This window comes from Hypomesus nipponensis, chromosome 16 (genome assembly GCF_054491055.1).
Source record: "Hypomesus nipponensis isolate SF chromosome 16, ASM5449105v1, whole genome shotgun sequence".
NCBI classification, from domain to species: Eukaryota; Metazoa; Chordata; class Actinopteri; order Osmeriformes; family Osmeridae; genus Hypomesus; species Hypomesus nipponensis.
In genome coordinates, this window is record NC_140376.1 from 8,636,384 (window position 1) to 8,655,059 (window position 18,676).

General features: G+C 49.2%; 1 long non-coding RNA gene across 1 annotated transcript in view; it reads right to left on the reverse strand.

Annotated features, from left to right (window-relative positions):
- Positions 1-3,720: 3,720 nt before the first annotated feature.
- The window catches only part of LOC146254703 (uncharacterized), a 103,662-nt gene continuing 88,706 nt past the window's right edge, over positions 3,721-18,676 (reverse strand). The window contains exon 3 of the long non-coding RNA XR_014731436.1: positions 3,721-3,792. This is a non-coding gene — a long non-coding RNA (uncharacterized LOC146254703). The remainder of the gene's footprint in view (positions 3,793-18,676) is intronic.

The window sequence follows — 18,676 nt, forward strand, 5'->3', positions numbered from 1 at the left end:
CGACTCTGACCTTCGGATTTTGTCCTCCCAATTTCTCTGTTCTTTCAAGGAAGCCTGAATCTAATTTGGGCCTGGAAGCTTCGCTGCTCCTGGCTTTGATCTCCTGCTCTTGTCGAGTACAAAGAGAGGGGTGAGAGAGATGGATGGAACCGGGAGAGAGAGAGATAGAGAGAGCGAGAGAGGGAGATAGAGACAGAGCAAGAGAGAGAATGAATAAAGAGAGAGAGGAGGAATGGAAGCGAGGTTCTAAGAGCCGGCTGGGAAAGCCAGGGAGAGAGAGATCGACCAGAGAGATGTCGAGGGTAAGAGGGGGGGGGGGGGGGGAGGAGAAAGGAACGGTAAAGCTTACTGATAAGCTCCCAAAGTTATGTATACACGCTACAGTTGCAAGGCACACCATGCGTGGATTCCAAGGCTCAAACGACCAGAAGAAATACTAGGCGCGAGACGCAAACAGTGGCGTCAACGCTGGGGTGGCGACAGGGGGGAAGGCAAATCATGCTGCCTCTTTAAACGTCAAGAGGAGGAAGAGGAGGGGAAGGGCCAGGCGAGTCGAGTTGAGGCTACTGCGGTCCCACATCCCAGCTCACGCATTTTCTCCCCAGTGTAATCAAAAAACGTGCTCTGAAGGCTAGCTGGCTTGCCGCACCATTTTCATTCTGTCTGAAGCTTTTTTTGGTCAACTTTAAGTGGAGAACGTTGGACTCGTGTCAAATGTTGGTGGAGGGAGAGAGAGAGAGAGAGAGAGAGAGAGAGAGAGAGAGAGAGAGAGAGAGAAAAGAAGAGACTATAGGATGTGAGAGAAAGAGACACAGAGCCGTTTCTCCCCAGTGTAATCAAAAACCGTGCTCTGAAGGCCGCCGCCATAGCCCGGTTAGCTGGCTTGCCGCACCATTTTCATTCTGTCTGAAGCTTTTTTGTCAACTTTAAGTGGAGAATGTTGGACTTGTGTCCAACTGGAAGAGGGAGAGGGGGAGAGAGAGAGAGGGGGAGAGAGGGGGAGAGAGGGGGAGAGAGAGAGAGAGAGGGGGAGAGAGAGAGAGGGGGAGAGAGGGGGAGAGAGAGAGAGAGGGGGAGAGAGAGAGAGGGGGAGAGAGAGAGAGAGAGAGAGAGAGAGAGAGAGAGAGAGAGAGAGAAAGAGGGACCAAAGAGATGTGAGATGAAGAGACAGAGACAGATAAATAAGCCCAGATCATACCAAATGCTCTCTTTGCAGAGTGTGAAGTGACACATACAGTTGAGATTTTTGAGAGGAAGTTCCCTCATGTACCTGAAAAATATCTGTATACACACTGCATATTAAAATACGATTGTCCAGACATTCTGCAGATCCGGCCAAAGCTACACAAGCCAACGGCTCTCGGCGCGAAGGTCTTAGAGCTCCTCAGCGGAGAACAAAACACCAGCCCAGGACCTCGCCTCCATCCCTGGAGTGAGTCTCCCCTGCCACCCCCCTCCCCTGTCAGCACTGCTCCTTGCCCACTTCTGCACCGCCCCCCCCACACACACACCCCCCCCACGCCCACCCCGCCGTGCCTCCCCCCCCTCCCTCGGGGGCGACTGGAGTCTGCCAGCCTCGATTGACATGTCTGTCTCCGTGACAGGTCTACGTGACAGCGACTCCCCGAGGTGGGCTACCCCCCCCCCCCCCACGCCCCCTCCCCTCGCTCGGGTGAAAAACGAGGATGGATGGAAGGGGGAGACGTTGATTGAGGGATGGGAGGGGGGTGGGGGGGGGGGTTCTCGATGTTGATAGAAGATGGGCGAGAACCGCGCGGGGGGGGGGGGGGGGGAGGTGAGGGGGCGGGCGTAGGGCGTAGGGGGGCTCAGGGCTGTGCAGCAGACAGGAAATCATTCAGGGGGGCTTTTGGAGTGGAGACAAGCATGGAAGGCAGGCCCACGGGGGAGAATCAAGGATGTGCTAACACACACACGCACGCACGCACACGCACACAACCTCTAGCTGCCTGCCCCTGCCCCGCTGTGCTCGCGGGCACATTCAGGCTTCAAACAGAGAGCAAGCTTTTGGGTACTGCACTGACCGCCGTGACCCTGACGACATCGACAGTGGGCGCGGCCTATTCGGGGAAAGGACCGCGGCGCCATGCACGAAAGATGCCGCCGCTGCACCATTCGGAGTGCTCATGATTTGGCACTGACGATTGACATTGCTGCGCCCGTCCCACGGTTCATAACCGCCGAGGACGGACGGCAATCCACAGCCATTTCTCTGGACCGCTCCTCCACCGACGCGGGCTCTCGGTCTGCGCAAACGGCGTCCGCCGTCACCATCAGAGCATGAGCGCCCCTGCGCTCCCCCTACCCCCCCCCCCCCCCCGACTGGCACATCCCCCACTATAAATATGACATGAAGAGCTGGGGGGGGGGGGGGGGGGTGTTTAAGATTTACTGTGCCCGCACTGCTGTGGGGCACCGTCCTGTCCTGTCTGCCAAAGACGTTTAATTTTTGAACAGATGGAAAATGGCGAAGGAGAAAGGATGAGGGATGGGGTGAGAGGGGGCAGAGAGGCGACAGGCGGGGAGGGAGAGATGGTGGGGGGGGGGGGGGTATTTGAGTTTCTTGCGGTTGTGTGCATGTGTTTGCGTGTCCTTTGTGTGTGTGTGTATGCGTGTTTGTGTGTGTTTGAGCGGGTGCATGTGTGCATTGATGTCGTACGTGTGTGTGGCGACAGTACGTGTGTGCGGGTGGGCGGGCGCGGATGTGTGCGTGCGCATGAGGGCATTGTATGTGTGCTTACAGTTTTGTGTTTATTTGTGTGGGTGTGGGTGGGTGTGTATGTATGTGTGTGTGTGTGTGTGTGAGGAACCACAGCCTTCTAATGAGTGAACAGGAGAGAACTCCCAGGTCTATGGCTGTTCCCTCAGCTTGTGTACAGGAGGCTTCCTGCCAGCCTCAAACAGAGGGACTGTCAGAATTTTGCACCGAGAGCGAGGGAGGGTTACAGAGATAGTTTCCCTCTACCCTCCTCCAGTCCTTCTTCGGCCTTCGCTTTTTACCACAATTTTTTATTTTATTTTTTACTCTCTGTAGGTGTCCTTTTTTTTTTTTTTTTACACGGGTGTAGATTCGCCTGTGGAAACACAATCTCTTTGTGCGTCTCTTACACCCTTCCTTCCGTACAGCAACACGCGGCAACAATCCAAATCATCCGATTATTGTCAACTGCAAACCAGAAAAGGATTTGAACTTTGGACTTCGACAGAACCGGAGAGATAGCATACACGTAAAGCCGCGGCTCTGGAATTGACAATGTTCAAAAGCTCGTGTCCGGGCTCATATCTGACAGGGATGTGTAGAAGTCTCTCCATGAGTCACCGAAAGACCCTCATTTCCTTCCTTCCTCCTTCTCCCTCACCCCTCCCTCTCCCTCTCTCTGGGCTACGAGGTGAGAGTATTGTAGGTGTCACTTAGATTCAGGTGAGTTGGGCTTCGTTAAAAGAACTTGGTGCACTGCTGTGTCCAACTCGTAAACATCCCACACATACATACAATAACTCACACACAAACACACACACACACTCCCTCCTATCCTTATACGCCTCACTCATAATGACCATCCTCCTCTTTCAATGACCCTAGAGAACTAGGAAGCCATTTCAGCATCCACAGTCCAATAGGGTAGTTTCACAAATACCTTGTTTACTTGTTCACGACACTCCGGTAGGACAAACTTCATCTTCCTCCTTCAGCCACCAGCCCCACGGTGAAAGCACTCCAGACCCCAGATTACTTTGGCTGGATTCTAGAATGGCTCCGGTGCTCCCCAGCTCCTAAAATGGAAGGCGGAGAGAGAGAGAGACAGACCGAGAGAGAGAGAGAGAGAGAGAGAGAGAGAGAGAGAGAGAGAGAGAGAGCAAATGAGGAGGACTGAGTCATCGAATGACATTTGTGTCTGTGTGGATTGCAGGTGAAATAGCTGAGAGGAGGCCGCGCCATTAGCGACAGTAAATCCACTTTTGATTTTGAGTGCTCCATCAAAACATTAAGATTATGAAGAATAGTCGGTCTTGTCTTGCCTGCAGTGGGAGGTGCACTGTGATCAAACAATGGATCGTTGCCCCCCCCCAAAAAACGATGGGCCCGGCGAGTGTTAGATAGGCCTACTCAATTTGTATGTTATTTACACGTACAATTTAATCGCTGTAGAAAGACAACTCAAGGATTCGATCGAGGAAGGGCTTCCGGAAAGGTTTTCTCCTGTTGCTGCGAAAGGATGCTGACTAACACCGCATAGACCTTATCGGGTTTCCTGAACAGAAACGACTGTTGGTCTTATCCACGGTGAACAGGGTGTCAGCAGACGTTTGGAGTCATGTCCGAGCAAAGAACAATGGCGGTGACTGAAGAAACAAACGTCAACCAAAAAATGCGCCCAAATGATGATAAATGGACAGTACAACCACACGCCCAGAGACACACTTGACTCTTTGTTTATTGAGATGATGCATCTCACGGACGTTGTAAAAGCAAAACGCCGTGTCGGATTAATTCCCTCCTCACGCTCCTGGGGTTTAAGGCGCACGGTGACAGCTTAGATAATGAGACGTCAAAATCCTGGTTCGCTTCCAAACAAAGTCACCCTCTCTCCTCCCGTCTGATTGGACGTGCGGCTCCATCCATCAAGCAGGGCCTTCATAACAACTAGCCAATCGTATTTCTTAAAAAGACGTCACTCGACGTCTCGCCCACAGGCTTGTAAGGGAAGACATTATACATCTTATTAACAAACTTGCTTGTGAAGAGAATCGAATGGGTTCAGGGCAATGTCTACAGCCTGACTTTAATTCATTGCTCACTGAGAACAGTAGTCTGGAACACAATGAGCCAGGCATAGTTACAGATGAGCCGTCACCAAAATTTAGGAGGGCTGCATCTCACAATAACAGCTTTAATAACGTATGCAGGTGATAAAACAACCGCGCCTGTGATTTATAGCCACCTCAAGGTATGGCTCTGGGCGTAATCCGCCCGATTGATTTGGGGATCTTTTTTTCGGGTCAAAAGTAATGGCCACTGGTACAGAGATGAGTCGGGATTGTTTGGGACCTGTTGATGGGGAATAATAGCTCGGGCCAATCCTAGTGCTGTAAATCACCTTCTCCTGAAGACCAACGCCTGCCTTCAGCATTTTTTACCATTAACATTTCTACTCAGAAATGGAGACAGATTTATACCTGATCTTTTCTGAAAATGCAGGGTTTTCGTGCTCTCCCCCCCCCCCCCCCTGCAATTAACATTTATAGTGCCTCGATGATGACATTCAGAGGTATTCTAGTTTTGTTTGTTGTCATGACAGCAGTAATGAGGAAGTAGGAGTTATAATTGCAGTGAGGCTCTGCCGGGAAAGAGCTCAATACTTGACCCACAGTTTTCTTGTGATCGTCTGCTTTTATATAGAAGTAAAACCTGGGCCAAACATACCCCTGATAGTATTAGACTCTGTATTTGTTTCACATTTTCATATTTATATAAATAAAATGATGTATGCGGAGCACTTTACACGAGTGTTCTTTAAATAAGCAAAGTACTTAGTGTGTATTAGACTATGAAACTGGGTAACATGTAGGCCTACTTAATATATAATTACATTCTGGAACACTAATTACTCACTATATTAAAACCAAGATACTAATTTAAAAAGTGTTACCTACTATATGCCAATTATAAATCTAGATTCGAAGACTGACATTCAAAGGAACACTGTTTGGAGATTTCTGAAGCAAAGACCCAGGGACTCTCCCTCCTCCCACAGCTGCAGGTGTCGGGCAAACTTGTTGGACTGACAGCCCCGCAGCCACGCCGGTGTCAAAGTGTCTTCTCTGGGCATGTGTGAGGCTGAGCTGACCGCAGACTCCGAGGAGAAGATGTCAGGGTGTCAGATGGCTGAGCGGGTAGAGCGTCGGGCTAGTAATCTGAAGGTCGCCAGTTCGATTCCCGGCCGGTGCGCATGACGTTGTGTCCTTGGGCAAGGCACTTTACCCTACTTGCCTCGGGGAGAATGTCCCCGTACTTACTGTGAGTCGCTCCGGATAAGAGCGTCTGCTAAATGTAAATGTAAGATCCAGCCCGGTGTTTTTAAAAGGTATCGATGCAGTGGCGAGCACGCGCAGGTATGTTCGCAGGAGAATGCCGCCCACTGATGATCACTGCATGAAATCATGCAGAAGACTTTGACTCCAGACTTGACGTACCCAGGCTGATTGAGCACTGCCTGGTAACTGTGCATTATTCATGGCAGGAAACATGTCTTGGGCTCCATTTCTTTCCGGCGACCCTGATAGAAGTCCCCATGACAGACCGTTTTCGCGTGCAGAATCGCAAATTGCCCAGCATTATGTTCCCTTGGTTGCATGAATATTTAAAAGTGTGTTTGCATGCTGTGGCGGTGTATAAGGTGCATTTCGGAATATGACTACTCATCTACTCTGCATACTGTATATCTTTACTAGTGTAGTAATTAACATAAATGTTAGCAACGGTAGCACCATGACAACCAAATAAGACTAGTGTTTCAGTATCTGGCATCAGTCGCTGCATAACTGCATTTTGTAGTCTAATATCTGGACATAATCAGTGTTGGTTATGTAGTGTTAACATGTCATTTACATTTTCATAACAGAGTAATCATTCAATACTCTGGATGAAAGATTATTCAGAATATGTAATGTGCTCCATTTATAACAGCAAACATAATCCCTCCATTTACCATGATTCATCACAAACACTCACTTTTCTGAATGCATACTCCTGCCCTTGGAAAGAACTGAGAGATATGCACCTCTTTTCCTCAAACGCAATCATATCTTTTACCCTTTGCATGACACCAATACAACTGTAATATCAAGCTACCGCCACCAGGGAAGATTCCGGTATTCAAAAGCAAACCCGGCATACACAAAAGGGAAGACATCTCTGTTCCCAGTGCTCTACTCCCAGTGTACAACAGAACAGCCTTCCCCTGTTTAATAAACACACATAGAAGGTAGATATTCATAGCTTTTGCTAGCACGTTTGTGTGTCGAGGGAAGATAAGCCTGTATCGTCTAAACCACCTTTACCGCCGTTCTCCCTCTGCACTGTCTGGTGGGGTGTGTGTGTGTGTGGAGGGAAAGAAGCTACACCAGGTCCAACAAAGCCATAAAGAGAGGCGAATGAATTTCTAAGTATCTGGGGAGGATTGAACACAATCGCCCACAACAAGAGCCTGGGATTGCCACCTGGAAGGGAGGGAGACCTTTGGGGACTCCTATCACCAGTACCTTCTCTGGCTTTGCGCAGACAGACAGACAGTGAGAGAGACATAAAGAGGGCAGAGAGAGAGATATAAAGAGGGCAGAGAGACATAAAGAGGGCAGAGAGAGAGAGATAGATAGATAGATAGATAGATAGACATAGAGAGAGAGAGAGAGAGAGAGAGAGAGAGAGGGAGACAGAGACAGACAGAGTTCTGCCCAGGTCGAGGGATAAGCTCCTCTGCAGAGCCACAGACAGGGCCAGCATGACACGCCCATTAGTCAGGCAGCATTTGCAGGCCGAGTGCCATGTACTGTACTTCCTGATTCACAGAGCTGTTGTGCCCGTGTGCTCATGTGGTGATTGGCCGCCGCTGTGACTCGCTTTTGTTGTCGTACGCGGTGGGGGGGGGGGGGGGGGGGCTCATCTGGCTCTCCATGATCGGACCGAATCGACACATGTAAGCAGCTGTGTAATTGGCTACGTAATTACAGAGGATAGGAAATGATCTCACTTCCACTCCGGCTTGCCACATTGCAGAAATACTGTAGGTTGTGTGGTTGAGGGACAAACATGGGTGAGAGGGGCTGGTGTGAGAGAATATTTACCAGAAGGTCCTATTCAAATCATGTGAATTATTCATGTGCCAATAAAAGGAGATGTATTGGAACAATCTCGCTGTCCATCTCAGCTATGGCGACATAAACAAGGAAGTGCAACCTTTGACCTTTGCGAAGGGGCCACAGCAATGTGTATGAGAGAGGCTTCCCGCAAAGTCACATGATCAAACATCATTAAATACAGGGGCGATTTGTGGGCGATATTAAGTTGGAGAAGGAAGGTGATTTATCCTGGTCATAACATTGTCCCATTTATGTTTCCCCCTCGAGGGTGAAAATTGGACCTTTAGGGGAGACTGCAATAAAAAAAAGTTGTCCTCTCCACCCCATCACCCCCTCCCGTAATCATCACCCCCCCCCCCCAACCATCACATCATTTCACTGACGCAAAACACCCAAGCTCCACCAAGACATCTTCAGTCAATGGTATGTATGATGTTTAATAAACATTAACACAATAAGTACTGAAGGAGCAAGTGATTCACCTGTCAAAACGCACCCGTAATCACTCATTAAGCCGCAGTGAAGCGAGAGGGATTCTTCCCGGCGACAAAAGGAAAGACGAAGAGTGCCGTCTGACAGCCCGTGGCATGAATTACAGACCACTCTCTCTAATTAACGTCCAACTCGACAGCGCCGTGCCCTTGTGCTCTGTCGAAGGGGGCATGGAACCGCTTTACGCCAGTATCTAGCGGCTGGTTGGTTGTAAGGAAGCTTAAGAATCGGAGACGAAGCACCCTGGCCGTAGTACCCCACCGGTTGAGTGAGCGCTTCTTTAATGTCCACCTCTACATTGTGAGTGAACGAGCACCCCTTGAAACGAACAGAGACAGATTTCAGTTGAATGCAACGGCAGAGGGCCCTGCCTTTATTCTGAAATTGCTTTTTTGGGGGGAGGGGGGGGGGGAAGCTGGTTGTAAGTTTGGATCGCATTGTTTTGCTTAACGCGGATATCCGTGGGTACGCCAAGGCCTACGGGCCCCTACAATTGTCACGTAGGCCTAACAAAAGTGAGAGGGCCACCAAAATGCGTTTGCCGAGGAAGACAAATGTGCTTCGAAGTCAGTAAATAATGCTTTGTCACCATGGCCAATGAACACACCGTGAGATGAACTGAAGGAGGTGGGCGCATGCAGAGACAAAGATATCAGGCAAATGGAGACGGAGGCTGCGCTATTAGCATCTGCCGGCCTCCCCAGCTGGGATATAAATCTGGAGGCTGCAGCAGCAGTCACTGGTGGATGTTATGGCTCCGCCACAAAACACGGAACATAATTTATCGGTTAAGTAACCTTGAAACAGTCATCATTGTGATGCAGTGGCGGTTTTACTGGCCTGCTCTCTTGTCAAGGAACCTGTAAATGAAGGCCCGCGGTGTTTATTTTATGTAAGCGTAACTGAAGGTGTGGGGGCCCTCTGGTGTCGTTGACTAATGTACCAGCTAATGCTAACAACTGGGGCTGTTTATATATGGACAGTGGGTCACCTTATGCTGTTTTGCATTGTATGGATGAACTCAAACAAACCCAGTTATAACAAAATGGAAATGTGGCTGTGACCCCGTCTAAATGGACTAGCAGAGCTCTAAACAATGTCCATTAGCCCCCCCCCCGCCACCACCCTATTTTGAATTACAGACAGCGTGCATCATTCACGCCGACAGACCTGGTCGCGGGGCGGGTTTTAAACCCGTGGTAAGGGCTGCTGTTCCTTCGCCTCTTAGGCAGTCTATTCAGGTCACTCGGCCCCTCAGGGCATGCGTCTGGGTGGTTTGTGTTAATATTCTGGCCTGAGGGCACACAAAACACAAGCGGTGCATTCCCCCCCCAAAAAAAAAATAAAAAAAAATATATATATTAGCTTGGTGCATTTACAAGACCAATAAAGTAGCCCATCATTATTTCATGGGCTATCGCTACATATAAGTGTCAACTGAGGTGTTTGGGATGTTCCTTCAGCTGGTCCTTTGGCGTGCATAGTTTGGTTTCAAGCCTGAGGTGATGCTGGATGACTGATGCGGACAAAGAGAAAGACGGCCTGTCCTCGCCGCCTAAATGCCGTGTGATGTTTGTCAACTGGCAGTTGCTCGGATGTGTGTCCGTTAGGCCCAGGTAAAATGCCATTGAAGTACATTGTGGTGTAGAGTTGAAGTGGTCCACCCAGTTCTTCTCCTTGTGAGTGCTGTCACATTACAACCTAACCTGCAAAACAGTGACAAATACTATCATTTCTTCGAAAAACGAACTGCAACTCGTGACTCCTGTGCTGACGACTTCAAAACCTTGCTCATTGGACCATTACAGTGGAGACATTGAGCACATAAGATAACTTAATGTCTCGAACCAGCAGGCTTCGGCCAAAAACAACCATTCCCTCTTGATGGATCTAAAGACATTATAACGGCACTAAGCTCTGTATCTCTAAGCCTATGGGGACAAAAGCGCTGGCCAAGCTTCCTGGATTTCGGGCCCAAGCACACACTGGGCGGACAGCCCCACCTGGCCGGCTCAGGGAGTCCCAGGCCCCAGTGCTGGCTAGCCACAACGCTCAGAGCTAGCATGGAGAACCACCATCAGAGCGATCCACAACAATGGGAGCGAGTCTTTTGTTGTTGTTCTGATTACTATGGGGGCTCGCGTCTCTTGTTTGCCTTCATCTTGGACGTAAGCTGAGAGGGAGGGGAAATCAGACGTCCCCCCCAAAAAAAGGCACACTGCATCGAATCTCGCCAAGATATTTTTGTGCCAGCATTTGAGGTGTAAATCCAAAATGGGCGACAGTCGCAGTGAAGCTTTTCATTTCATGTCGTTCCATACAATGGCAAGCTCGAATGCAATCCTGCAGCTGGGGCCTGAGCATTGTCTGAGGGCCAGGGGTAATATCAGGATGGCTGGGACTGGTGGCAGAAAAACATGCAGGCAGTCCTTCGCTAGAGGTAACACGCTCTGCAGAACCAGACGGCTTCAATAATGCATAACAGTGGGGGTTGTGTGTGTGTGTGTGTGTGTGTGTGCGTGCGTGTGCTGCAGTGGAGAAAGCATCATTCACAGACTGCTTATGTATAGCCACGGTGAGGTAGCAGCGGGTTAAATTGTATGAAAAATATTGATGAAGTGCACCCAGAGGGCCAGTAGTCCTGTCATGTCCAGATCAATAATTTAAGCATCTTTTATTATTCTGTTCTCTCCATCACCAGCCCCACGTTCGGGAATGTGGGATTTGGCAGGCGTTTAATCGTTTTGTTTCCGTTATAGAGAATGGAAAACTTAAAACAAATTAAAAGACATGTACAATCTACCGTAATTTCGCAGGAAAGATGTCATTCCAACCCGATACACATGAAGATTGCTCTTGAAAAAAAAGAAAGATCAACAGGAGGAAATGTTGTTTACCACTATTTGTCGGGGGGAGGGAGGAGGGGGGTACTTTTTTCAATTTCACAGACTTCGGCTCTCTGGACATCTCCCCGCTTGACAATAACATGATGATTATGTTTTTAATCTTCTGACGCGGAAAATGAGAAGACAATAAAATATCCATTAACTGTGGAAACAGGAGACACGGGGCTATGGTTACACACAACATGCACCGAGTCTCGGATCCTCCGAGCAAATGACAGAATCACCTGAAGGACCCTTCAAACTCTCCCGTTTTCCCTCCCTTGACATTATTCGCTAATTGTTCCTCGATCTTGCAAGCGCTCGATGATTGAGGCACATCCCTCAACGCGGGCAAGTCAATGGTGAGTCCGAGCGGACCAGCGGGATCCTGAAATGCGAGCGGGGAAATATCTCTGTTCGGTAACCCTTCCATTGTCTTAAGGTAGGGCAGTGGAGAAATCACGACACGAGAAGAGCCCATGTCAACTCAGTCAGTCAACGAATCCACAAAAACTCATTACTGAAGAATCCAATCAATGGCCATCTCTCGAGACCTACCTCACTCACCACTCGCCTGACAGCCGCTCACATCAAAGGTGGAGGAAAACGAATCCCAGCATGCATCTGAGAGCTGCTGAGCGCTTGAGGAAGGGAAAACCTCCCAAAGGGGGGGGGGGGGGGTCCTTCTCACCATCTTCACAAAACACGCATGTCATCGACCCTCGATCTCCAGGAGAATAGCACATACGGTAGGCGGTTGTGAACAGTCTCGCCCCCTAATCGAATACGTCTATTTCTCCTCACCCCGCAAACGCATTCTAAAATGGCGCGGTTCGAAAAGAACCACGGCCTTCGCAAAGCAGCGCGCGTCACACCCTATAGGGCCAGGATGCTTTTCCGTTTGTCTCCAGAGCACCAACCGCAGAGACGTTGCTGGGTTCTCCTCGACGGAGACACGTTCAAGCTTTCAACGAAATGCCGAAAAGATCAATGGAGGGAAGATTATCACCTGCAAGTGTCATTTTCTGGCACGTCACATCCCCTGTTTATGGACTCCTATCACATTCAGCCCCGGAGCGCCCCTGCTAGGATGCCAGACCCAGTCCCCTCTGGGTGTCCTGGAACCAGGGTACCAGGTGGTGTGGCTGCGTGCCATGTGGTAGACATGCTCCTGTCACGAGAGGCTGGTGAGTGGCAGGATCGAACCATCACAGCACTGTGTGTTCGCGCGTGTGTGCGTGTTAACTCCTGGATATTGCTTTGATTCAACGCAATGTCGAGGCAGAGTTACCGCAAACCCGAGAACGAATGAATTAGTCCTTGATTTCTCTTCAATCATGGCCGCTACGTGTCGGCGCATCTTCCTCATAAATAAATGAAAAGATGGAGAGAGAAGACACCCGTTAAAACTGGATGTGTTCTCTGTGGTCGTCTCCCACACTGGCCAAATGAAGTTCGCCTCTGCAGCGCCCACTTCCTGTCAATGGAGCTAGCGTCTCATCCTCTCAAACGAAAACCAAAGAAAAAGAAAAGTCCCATGCATGTGTTAATACTACATCTTCAAAACCAGAGGGCCCATAGTAATGGTAAGTAAGTCAAATAAAACCTGCACGTAAATGCAAGACAGGCACTTTGTAAAGACAAACTCGAGACCATGGACCTACTACATTGGTGTTGTTGTTATGACATCAATCAAAGCCAAACTTAACTCATCCAAGGTCCAGATGATGAACCATATGGCTGAGAGCCACCCTCTGCTACTGTTCTGCAATAAATTGAGCTTCCTCTTGGGGGTCAGATGGCTGAGCGGTAAGGGAGTCGGGCTATTAATCAGAAGGTTGGTGGTGCGATTCCCGGCCGTGCAAAATGACGTTGTGTCCTTGGGCAAGGCACTTCACCCTACTTGCCTCGGGGAGAATGTCCCTGTAGTTACTGTAAGTCTCTCTGGATAAGAGCGTCTGCTAAATGACTAAATGTAAATGACTAAATGTCCTCTTCTCTCTGGTCCTGCAATGTCTTATTCAGCGTGGTGAGTCGGTCTTGGTTGGGTCAGTGGGTCAGGGATGAGAGGGTCTCCCGCCACTCTGAGTGAAAGTGGTAACACGGCCTGTAATTCCTCGTTCCAGACAAAAATGGCACAAACAGGCCTTTAGCGCTTGGGCTACAATATGAGTGCTTCAAATCCCAGAACTAAAAAGTAGTTCACTGGCCCATGCTCTGATTGGCCCGTGTCGGTGAAAACATGGGAGTTGTAGTGAAACGGAGGAGTGACTTCTCGCTGCTCATGAGCAGCCTTGTGAGACTTGCAGTAAGGTTGCTGGATTGGCCATGACCATGCACACGGCAGTTAAAAGCAGAGGAAGTTGTGAAGGCCTGATTAGCTCACTGTTTGAGCAGTTGAACTTCACAGCGGAGAGAGGTTTGGTGGTCCAACAGGGCACGGCTGCGTCTGGATAGAAGAGTTGTGTGGTCAACGGAGGGAGGCGGAGGGATACGAACACCACGACACCAAGACAGGGGACACCAAGTCAGGGAAAGTAGGGCAAGAACAGCGTAGTATAACAATAGAATTACAGAACATAAGGTACACAGAATATACCGTCATGTCCAGTGTTCCCAGATTTATGCCAGTGTCTATACACAAGCAATATTTGACCACTATAATGCATTTTCCATCTGCTTATCAAGGTCAAACATAAGATGTAGGCTCAATGACTATACTGGCCCTACACAGTGCAGTCGCTGTTGAATGCTTTATCAAAAAGTATTTTTCACTGAACCACAGTGGTCGCAACTGTCAATTTCATTTCAAGCATCAAGTACAGCATTTAGCATCAAGTAGGCTATAGCATTTTAAAAAATTATGGCAGCAATTTTAATTTGCCACTCAGGGTGATATTTTGCTGCTGCTCTTGTTTAAGGCAACTGTCAAACATGTAACATGTTTACAACTGCTAGTCCAAGCACTGGTCCTCTCCAAGTTGGACTACTGCAACTCGCTGCTCGCTGGTCTCCCAGCATGTGCAACCCGCCCTCTTCAGAGGATTCAGAACGCAGCGGCCCGCCTGGTTTACAATCTACCAAGACGCTCCCATGTTACCCCGCTCCTCATCTCTCTCCACTGGCTACCCATCAACGCCCGTATCAGATTCAAGACCCTGGTACTGACCTTCCGAGCAGTGAACGGGACTGCACCCGACTACATCAAGTCTCTCCTGCAGCCTTACACCCCCACCCTTCACCTACGGTCTTCTTCAGACAACCGCCTGGTGGTCCCACCGCTCAAGACCGCCCGATCCCAACACAAGCTCTTCTCCAGCCTGGACCCCCAATGGTGGAACCAGCTCCCCACCTCCATCAGGGACACTGACTGTCTCCCCACCTTCAAGAAAAGGCTCAAGACGCACTTGTTCCGGGAGTACAACGGCACTTAAGAATGCTTGGCTGGACTTGTTAGTTTCCTCCAGGATCACAATGACTCTTATTAAGTGACTGATTGCTCTTTTAGGTTAGATATAACGAAGCTAAGTCTTGTACTCGCTGTGAAATATTTTACTGTTGATTGTTCTTCTACAGGTACAGTCCTGCACTTTTGTGGTTCATGTTGTTTTAATTTGTAACTTGTATAACTGCATGCACTTATGGGTCTTCCCTTTTGGCACTTGTTTGGCTTTTTCACAATGTATGCTTCATGTTTGGGCTACTTGCAATGTTTGGGACAATCTCGTTGTTATGATCAGTGACCTATTCTCTTTTGTAAAGCTCTCTCTTGGAAGTCGCTTTGGATAAAAGCGTCTGCTAAATGAATAAATGTAAATTTAAATGTAACACTTTTCATGTCAATCAAGGTGCCTTTGCAAATGTTGTTATGGAGAAGTTTTTCTTTGCGTAAATGTTCATGTTTTCGCATGAGATTTTTTACCATCGGACAACTGATTGGTTATAGGCACCAGCCACTCCATTATTCTCACCAACTTCTGGATTAATTGCCCAAGGAAGATACCAAATTCTTGTCATTTGGCGAGCAGTGGACAATAGTCTTATACTACTGCACACCAGTGCCTTTGCTGGAATCACAATGCCTTTGTGGTTCCTTGCTTGTGGCATCAATGAATCACTATTGCATGTCCTGTGGCTCACTAAAATGCTATTTTTGTCTTCAATTCGAATGAAACACGAAACGTACAGAAGAGCAGACCTTCAATCTCGGAGGACACTGCGCGTTGTTTGTGTCATTACACAGACGAAGTACTCCGTCTTTGTTAAACCCCCCCCGCGTGTTCATCTCTAACCTCGTGAGCGCCAGTGACGGCTTATCATGACAGCGGTCTGCACTGTAATTATCGCCCATAGAGCCACAATGGAGAGTGGCGGTCGAATAACCAGGCTTGTCATTTGCATGTCAGACGCGATGTCAGAGAAACGAGAAGGCATCGCACACAGCGCGGGCGACGGCCGACTTGGTCATTACTCCTCCGTATGGCTGATGGGAAGAATCCGGAACGGCGGACGGCCTCGGCTCGCGCCGTGACATTTTCATCACGCCAATGACCATCCTGCAGTATGGTATTTGCTGCGCACACACACACACACACACACACTGCAGGCTATCTGCTGTAATCCCTGTTTTGTACTCCATTTCCTCTCTACCCCAAACATACTTCCATGACAAAGTATTTTTGACATGTCCCATTTGAAGGTTTGGAAGCTGTAACAGATTGCCAGTAGTAAAATAATTCGGAAAGCAATGTCACTTTTCACTTCAGGTTTTCCTGTTCCGTAACCCTCAAGCTCCCATTTACCATACCCTTTCCGTGCCTGGGCTTGATATGATCAATTCAGTATGGGGACCTAAGTGGCAAGCATTTAGCTTTCCTATCTGAAGAGGTTAGCAAATCATATCAAATCCGAATGTATTTGGATGGCCCTTTTTACAAGCCATATCGCAGGGGCCTTCACATGAACTCACTCATCGAACTGCCTCTCAGCCAACCTGAACACTCAACAAACACAAGGAAAAATTCACTGAGCAAAAGTGAGCAGAATCCTAATTGTCATGCAAGATCGCTCGGAACATCCGCCATGGGTAACTAATGGTCCTTGTTGCCAACTTGAGTTCCCAATTATGGTATATGGTGACATGCAATGTATTCACAAATTGCATGATGTTTTAACACCAGACCAGATCATTTTTGGAAAAAAAAAATCAAATAGCTTTGTCATGTCCATATTTATAACTAGATCCTACTTAGTCTTCAAAACGATTTATTCTCGATAGAATCCGATAACTCATTAGCATTGTCATGGATAGGCGCCACCACCATGAAAATCTCTGCCAAACTGTCAAGCATCTCTTCTCTCCAACTACAGGAAGGTGCAACCAACTTTTTGGTCCCCCTCCAAATTCGAGACCTCATATTCCAGGGAGTTTAACGAGATTAAAAGTCTAGATTTATGTCTCGCCAATCAGCTCCCCGTGTTTATGAGCAACCATCAAGAATGATAAGCCATCTTGGTAATGGGCCCAACTGCCTATTGTGCCTAACAAGATTTGATTGGTCCGAATCGGTCCCTTGATACAAATTCATTGGCCGAGGCGCCTGTCCATGCCCTTGAGTCGAGGCCCAAATCACTTGCTTAATCTCTCTCTTTCCCCCTCCATCCCTCCATTTTCGCCATCCCTTTCGCCTATTAGACAGGGCGGAGAAGTCATTATTTCTCGGCCGTTCCATTTGCCTCGCGGTGGGACACGGACGGAATCGAGGACGTTTCCCCCTCAGAAAGTGTCGGAGACGTGGCACAGGTGAGGGCGTGCATGGCCTGCTTTCAACTCTTCGGCTGATCAAGCTACCACCACCGCCACTCACCCCCATCTACCTCCCTTCCTCTTTCCCCCCCTCCGTTCCCCTCTCCCCCTCGTGGCCCGGTGTCTGCGGGCTCCATCTGTCCTGACCATGAAGGACGTTCTGCACGCCACCCTCACCCGGCCGGCCTGCAGCCGCTGTGGTCAGTGGAGTGAGAGCACAGGCATCTGTGTGATCAGAGAGGAGCGTGGGGGGGCACATCCGCAGCACTTGACCCCCCCCCACGCCCGACACACACACACACACACACAAATACAGCACACAGATGTACACACATTTCCGGACAAACAGCACACGCACACAAGCACAGACCATACAAACACAGCGTGCACGCAAACACAGAGCGCACACACAAACTAGCGCACGCACACACGCACACAAAATAGCACACACGCCAACTAAAACGTGTCACACACACACACACGTCAATAAAGTAGTAAGTCACAAAAGCCTGCAAGTGAACATCGACAAACTTTACTTTGAACAGTGTTGTATTATTTGTTTTAGGCTGTGGTTGGGAATGCGTGCCAGAGGGAGGGAGAGAGAGAGAGAGGATGTGTGTGTGTATCTATCGCTCCTTACACCACCAAGAATCCCCTGTGTATGCAAGTTTTAGCTTCACCTTCCTGATCGATACTCTGGCTTTCTTAATTGAGCGCTTACCCTGGCTATTCTTGAAACCCAATAGGTACTACAGGGGAAACCTGGGCTCCCAAAGGCAGCCCCAGATAAAGCATTTGGGCAGACACTACACACACACACACACACACAATGAAAGACAATCCTGATCTAAATACCACCAGGAATGTCAGAGCATCTGTGGAAGCTAACCATGCGACCTTGAGCTGGTTCAACTTCACTCAGTCTGAGAGACCGGGTCAGGGTGAGGCAGTGCGTGTGTGTGTTTGTGTGTGCCAGCATGCACGTGTGTGCGTGTTCTCCAAATTCTCTGTGTCTGTTCCTCTTTGACGTGAATATTATTTTGGATACATTCTGGATAGCTTGTGACTATAGACACCCACATCAAAGCACTGCACCATGTGAGATCCAGTTGCCCATGGAAACCACAGACGAGTCAGACCAGATCACGCTAGCGAGAGCCTGATTGGTCGCCGCTCGTCTTGCGGTAGCCTATAAGAAACGCCAGGTTACGGGAAGCCACGCCGGGCCGTCGTGGAGATCGACGAGGCTCCAGCCCCCGGCGTCCACCGGAAACTATCGACGTTAAGCCTGAGGGGAGAGGGGGGAGAGAGAGAGAGAGAGAGAGACAGAGACAGAGAGAGAGAGGTGGAGGGACGAGGGCGGTTGAAGCGGTAATTGAGCAGTTTTGAGGGCACTTTTCACCGGAGTAACACCAATGCCGCCGGAGGAGAATGGGGTTTATGGGGAGCCGTATGCCAAAGGCCGCTCGCTGGCGAGGCGTGCGGTCCAGTCCAGGCGTGGTAGAGGGGGAGGCACGCTCACTACAACCTCCGGGCTATCCTCATCTCCGCATTGCCTCTCTCATGGTATTGAGTGCTTCACTGGTAGATTCTTCTCAAGACTACACCAGAATAC